Below are 7,882 nucleotides of genomic sequence, written 5' to 3' on the forward strand. Positions count from 1 at the left end.
TCATTCTTATCTATCCTGTGCAAACCTGGCATATAGGCCTATAATTAACATAGGCATGTGCATTGAGTGTTGGCTGATCCTTCAAAAATAATTTTAATTATCTACAAGCATTTTTGTGCAAAAAAAAGTCCCTGTAATGAAAATAAATCTTACTTAAACATGCACACACACCTGACCTGTGCACAGCAATTGTGTTGAATAACTCATCCAATGGCACTTTGTGTGTGTGTGTGTGTGTGTGTGTGTGTGTGTGTGTGTGTGTGTGTGTGTGTGTGTGTGTGTGTGTGTGTGTGTGTGTGTGTGTGTGTGTGTGTATGTATATATATATATACAAATTTATGATCACATTTGACCAAAGATACACAGTAAAATCCTCAGTGGTATTTTCTGTGTACAGATAACCATACAGATAACTAAATGGAGCCATAAGGGTCCCATTCAAAACCTATAGCCTTTGTTTCCTTTTCTTGAAATATTTACATTTTGTTGTATCCAACAGCAATTATTCTAATCAGAAGTCAGGCCATTTTTTTCCATAATGTTTTTAGCTCATGCTTCTGTGTGAGAATGATGTCAGTCACCTGTCAATCTAATGGTGCTTCAACACAACAAAATAAACTTGGGTAATATTAGTTCATTATTAATACAATAAATAAAATAAAAGCCTTGTTTTTAATTGTCAATATTGAGAGCTGGGGACAAATAATCTGTAAAATGGTCAATGTTAAGACTTTAGACATCAGACTTTATTATCCCCTTGGGAAATTCCTTTCCACAGCACATATTGTAACAGACAACATTTCATACAGCACTCACATCTGAAGGTTGGGTGCTGCTGAAGTCTTCTGGAGTGTGCATGACAAAAGTTGATAGCATTCTTACCAAAGTGAAATATAATTTCACTCCAAAGCACTGTTAAAAAATAAACAGTAAGGAGGTACCAGCAGTGTAATGATGACTGACTGGGAATTTAGGATAAAACAAGGCTGGAAACATGAAGTATATGTCATAACAAAACGTTTCTGTCACATAAAACATAATAACTACAGTTGTATACAGCAACAAAAATATATCGTGAAAAATGAGTTACAGATGGAGAATAGAATTGTGATTAATTTTACAGTGACATGCTACACTGTATGCCAGGGGTCATTCTGTCATTCTGGAACTATTTGTATAAGGAAATGAATCTGAATCTGACCCATATATAGAAATGTAATAGATTATGACATCATGCTTTATTTTTTATTTTTAAAGATTTGTCCATCCGGTATGAGGTAATATTGAAACCTAAATGCTGTTCTGTCCAATAAATATAGCAAGGGCAGAAAGAGATTAGAAAGGGGTTATGTGAAAGTGGAAGTGTGCAGTGAAAGTTTGTGAAACCTTTCCTGACAGAATGACACCATGAGAACAATAATCTCATGTATTAATTTGACTGAGTTCTTAAAATAAAATGTTTGACATGCCGACATTTCAGCCATTGCCAATGGAGGAGGAGCTGAACACAACAGAAACAGCATAAATATGCTGTATGTTACATTGATCTAAAATAGCTTTGGTCATGCGTTGCTTAAAGGCTTCTAAAATCACTTATAAATACCCATGAATATCAGTCTAATTTAACAGTGTACTTGCGTTTTCAACAGAGCAAAGGTCTTGAGTTAGACATACTATACAGTTCTGTATTTTATTTGTCTTTCTCTTATCTTGATATGTGTACATCTTCACATTATGGTCTCATTGTCTTGAAATAGCTCTGGGGCATGCTAAGAAATGAGAGACTCTCCCCTCTTCCCAACATGCCCACTTTCATCCCTGTATGATGGTGTGAGAGGTTAGAGGACCCATTTAAAGATGGCCACACCTGTTGTTATCTGTCTGACCTCATTATCTAAAATGACCGCTATTGTCCTTGTAATTATCTCTGCTTATGAATCACAGCATGAATACAATGTCTGAGAAAGAAGATTATCTGTAGAAAAAAACGGTCTTGGTAGATCCAAGATAAGAGGGCCTACTGAGCTAAATATAGAACATTTCACACTTTAAATCATTATGTATGATGATATTTCTTGGAGCTTAAAGAATATGATAACGCACTCATGTGCCTCTACATTTGGAGCATCATCAGAATTTAAAAGGCACTTAAAATGGTCAACATAAAGAAACAACAGCAAAGAAAGTGACATCTTTCAGAAGTAGTAGTATAAGGTATACAGAGAAATCTAATTTGTGCAACAAAATCAATCATAAATACTTAATGACCACAATGACCAAAATGCACAATATGAAAGTTAATGATGGGTAGTTGCCTTGTGTACTATTGTAGTATGTGCTTTTTTTATATCATAGTTTTACAGATATATTATATTTATTTATATTTACAGTCAGTATACCAAGGATAAATATTTAACATTTTTGCATTAGTCATTTTGGGATACATCAAAATAATAATTATAAGCAGAAAAGTAATGAACTGACTTGACCAGTGACCTGCAGAAATACAGGCGGCTGGATGACTAGTGGTACTAGCTGTAGACTTGAAGAGATGGCCATCAGGACAGTAAGGGTACATACAAGCAAACTGACATGTATTTCCAAGAGCTCATTCAGCTACAGAATATTTATCATGTACAATGCTACGCTCAGCCCAACTGCTTGGTGAAGAAGTCAATGGCACAAAGCCCAAAAGATGCCGGGAGTCACCCCAATGTCCATGAACACCAGAGCGAGACAAAAGTTTCTTAAAGGAACAGTTCACCTACAAATTGCAATTACAAGTAACATTTTGTTTGCTGATAAAACTTCATAACAGCTTTCTCCAAAACAACAACAACAAACAATGGTGGCGACCATGCAGTTCTGAGAGTAAAACATTATAATGCTTGCAGCATTATAAAAACAATTCTGAAGCTAAATGCATTCATGCTCTGCTCAAGGAGAACACACAATCTCCCCCACATATTCACACTCCTATGCAGAAATATATACATACATCACACAAACAGCTCTGCGTGGCCTGGGTGTACGCAATACGCATGCATGCAACATTTTTTAAAACAATGGCTGCAATCCCAATGTGATTGTTTGACTTGAGAAGACTTTGATTGTGCTGCACAAGCTATGGTCATTTTTGCCCTTTTTGGAACTCTAATAACTATTCAACATTGACTGGAGAAAGCTGATATAACGTTTGGCTGGCAATATTATGTTGTGAAATTGTATCTGTGTTTCAACTGACATGTGAGTAGATAACAGCAGGATAAACTATTGCATACTGAGAAAGCTCAAGACTCTTTTACAGTCCCTAAACAGCTGCTTGGTTCTAAACACAGTGGACAAGTTGCTTGTTTCAAAAAGTATACTGACCATTAGCTTCCATATGACCAATAATGATGCAACAATTCAGCAGCACCTTGATTTCCTTAATAGATCAGTCAGAACCCACCACTAAGTTCAACTGGAAAAAGCCCAGCAATTGAAGGGAGTCCAGGATTTTGCCAACTTGAATCTCATAGAAGGTGCACATATAGGGTGACCCAAAGTTTTGCATCAATTGAATTGAATTTCAGGTCTCTGAACTTGAAACAGGGGCGGTCAAACGTTTGCTTCTCGGTAGGAGGCAACCTGTTAAAAAGTGATTCAGACCTTTGATTACACCGTGAAAGATATAACAGCCATTACATTGAAGGTGTTTAAGTAATCGCTGATAACAATGCAGTAGACATCAGCAAACCGAGAGGAAACGATAAAACAACTCAGATACTTTACTTTCAGCATCCATTTTAACACCAGCTAACATGTTTTTCTCTATAGTTTACACAGTGAGTGTTTACCCACAGTATTGTGGGTAATTGCAAAAACCTTACCCTTATTATTTTGAACTAGAATGCATCAGAATTAAAACATGACCTCGAAATTAACAGTAACTCCCTTATGGTCATTTGTGGTTATTAATTATCTACATATTTTCTCTCCTTTATTGACTATGATCTTGTGAAAAGTGATTCATTATTATTTTTCATTACTTTCATGACTTAGTCCTATGGGTACAGTATATGGGTATATGAATTCCCCTGGGACTAAATCAGTCTTTGTGGTTTACATTATAACATTGTCGCTTCCCAAATTCCAAAAATATTTTTGACGGAACCACATTTTAATGGTTAGGTGACCAATAAAATTAAGTCTAAGTCAAAGGGCTTGATGAATCCATTGCTACTATTAAGCAATATTATTATTTAGATGCACTAATCTGTATTCCTTTAATACCTGGGATATTAAAGGTTGCTATTTATGAGTTAATGGTACATGTCATATTCTATTATAACATGCTATTCAAGTTATAATAGCTGGAATGGTCTTAAAGTTGTGTTTTGGAGGTACAACGTTGTTTAATGAAGTTAATAGGGAATAGCAAGGAGATGAAGTTTCCTATAAAAGGTCCACATATAGCTTATCATGAATATGATTGTACAGGAACTTGTACAGTATCTAGAAGACTGTACAAGCTTTATGTAAACACTCTGAATAACAGCTGGGATGTGCCAATATTATGTGGAATTATCTGGAATACTTACATGGTTATTGAGCCATAGCTAAACACTTTTTGTCCGTTGATTTTCATAATCAGTGCAAGCTGCATGCATGTAAACACTCACAACAGGACAACTATGTTCATATATATACAGTATAAACGTATAGGCATTGAGGACTTACCACTTGGTGGACATTTATATGTAAGACAAGTACTTTGTTTTATGACTTCCCAGGGAATCCATGTCCAAGGGGTTAATGAAGCATGAAGTGTGAAAACTTCCTGAGATGGTACGAGTTAGTGTTTTCAGATGTTCCGGCAACACAGTCCACATTTATTTTAGTGTGTCAGTTCTTTATACAGGAGATTTCTTAAATCGGTCAAACATGCCCCATAGGCCAGCTGCTACCACTGCTCACAAGTGGGCCTAATGTCTTAGGTTTTTGTTCCAAAGTGTACATACAGTATAGGCATAGCTCCAGAGTAAAAGCCTTTAAATTAGAAACGCTTGCCCACCCCCCTCCCCGAGAAATGTCATAGACAAGAGTGAAACTACACAATATTTATTTATGAGAATATGATTACTAAGTCACTATAGCTGTCATCATGAACGTGAGAAAGAGAGGGATCAATATAGAATCGATATCCTACAATAAATGTGCAAAATCTCTGTGTGCATGTGTGTGCCTGCGTGTCTGTAGTTCACATATCTTGAGAAACGTCCGTCCGTCCGATATCAAACCTTTCCCCGTCTAAACCAAATCTCTTTGCCACAAATAGATGATCTACAAGCTTGCATATCTGCTATTTTTGGCGGATGTTCCACCCAGAATTGGGATGCTGGCTTGCTGGGGTTCATGTGGTTAGACAGGTCTAGTAGACAGAAATGTATACAAAAGGGAAGCTCTCACTGCAGTTGATATGAAACACTGAATAGATGATCATTTGTATGAAAGACTCTATTGATAAAATCCCATTATACATCACAAAGCTTTTGTACACCCCTTTCACTTTCATCCTAAATTAAAGAGTCCACTGGTATAAGAGGTGAGGTGTTTTAATCCAAAGGATGTAGTTAACACACAGCCAATTAGTTACCATTTCCGCCCTTATGATGCAGTCATCTTTTTTCATTATGGAGATGTAATACATCTCCTTCCAATGGAAGAATATTAAAAATATCAGTACACACAGTACATGTATAATAATAATAATAATGATGATGATCCTAATGATGACGATGATGATGAGGTGGATTGCTCCTTCTTCACTCACTATTGACAGTTTAACAATATCATAATATGATAATAATGTCAATGTAAAAATGTAAATTTGTCGGTTGTATGTTGGTAATTTATGATTCTAAACCTTCAGTAAGCTGGCCATTATGGATCTGCCTAAAGGATGCAATACTAAGAGACACTTTTGCTTGCAATTAAAAATGGTAGCTGTGAAGGCGCTGACATGTCATCCAAGACAAGTCTTTAAGACCTAGCTTTTTCCTTTAGTCATTAAAGTGGTATTGCAAATTTAGCACATCAAGGCCAAGACCTCAGATCTCACTATTACATGCACACATTATTTAATCCTTGGGCTCCCTGGTAGTAGTGACATGTACAACTCCTGTCATTAACGTGGCTGTAAGCTCAGGGACGGACCAGACTCAGAGATCCACACAAGGTGAAGTTTTTCATTTAATGGCCAGGGGAATTGGGGACTAACTGGGCCTGAAACGTAACTATCAAAGCGTCCTGTACGGCCACATGTTGTGGCTCTGTGGTCCAATCAATCACATTAGTGCACAGGGAGCAGGGAGATCTGACAGCCTGGAAACATTTCAATACTGACACAGGCTGTCTAAGAGCTCCAGGCACACTTCTGGAAATAAAAATGCCTTGTATCAGTCTTCTAAATGGGTGTGATTAGTCATAAAGGATCTTATTGTGAAAAGGCTGGAAGCGAATTAGAGGTGATAGTGGGACAGAATCAATTCTGTTTACCTCTTGGAGGTGTGAGCATATCCATCAGCAGTACTGGAGAGGACTGTGGATCGCTCCTTCCTCACTCATTATTGACAGCTTAAGGAGAACCTGAGGATGGAACATTTTAAGACATAACACTCATTTCTTGACTATCGACGAGTATCCAAAGCTTTCACATTGTGTGATTAAGGAAGAGAAGAAATAATTAGAGCATTCAGCATTTTAAACCAGATATCCTATATTAAAATTGGCTACTTGGAGGGCCGGAGGGCGGGTGGATGGACCTCTGACGTCACTCTGACTTAGCCATAACCATATAAGGAGTTCACAATGCAGCAACGCCCAAATATGGAGTGTGTTGTCTAACCTCAATGTGTCGTCATGGCATTAGCCGAAAACAAATTAATCAGCTCCATATAAGGGCACGAAAGGGGGCATGCCCATATATGGGCATATATGATGACATCAGATCTCCATACATGGGCATAAAAGGGACATGGACTGACAGACACAGAAATTCGGATGTGTTCTTCTTTAATATTTTGTAAATGGTATGAAACTAATACTGCTAAAAGAAAGAAACCATAAAATATGATGGCAACATGGATACTTCTGAATAGAATCAAACGTCTTATACTGTAGCTGGTGTTTTTCTCTGGCGACCAGGCTGTTGCATGTCAACAGAAACCGTTCCAAAGCCTTCCACTGATGATGATGATGAGTGTTTAGGACCACCGACAAATGGGGGAATTCGTTTGGAATTTGAAGTTAGAACGCTCAATTCAACTTTTGAAATTTCTGCACCCTGAATTTGTGAAAGTACACAGCATGACCATTAAGATAGGATACTGTGGATGTTCTTGCGCCTGAAGCACTCGATGCTGCTGAGCAGTCTACTGTCACCTCACTGGGTATCAACCTCACGATCAACCATATGGGAAAATACAACACACAGTTAGTTTGGCAGGATGAGAAGGAGGAGACCAGAATTATAGGGTTTTGCTGGGGTTGAGAACGGTTAAATGGGGTGACACATCTGAAGAAGAAGCTGTAGGGTTGATGGGTGGTCTTGGTTTTAATGGACTGCTATCATATCCCAGAGGTGCGTTTCCGTGGCAGATGGTTGGCTGTGTGGGCAGAGTTGGTTGCAATGCATCACGCCCTTTTTTCTTTGCACCGGTGAATGCAGGTTACTGGAGGACAGTTTAAAGCCAACAACCTACCCAGCAGTGCACACTCCCATCCCCTCTATGATGAGCTAGCGAAGATGAGGAGCACGTTCACCCACAGATCCATCCCCCTCGATACGCCACAAAGTGCTTTGACCATTCCTTTGTGCCAGTAGCCAGGACTGATGACT

The sequence above is a fragment of the Gymnoscopelus braueri genome (genome assembly GCF_963280865.1).
Source record: "Gymnoscopelus braueri genome assembly, chromosome: 13".
Classification (NCBI taxonomy): Eukaryota; Metazoa; Chordata; class Actinopteri; order Myctophiformes; family Myctophidae; genus Gymnoscopelus; species Gymnoscopelus braueri.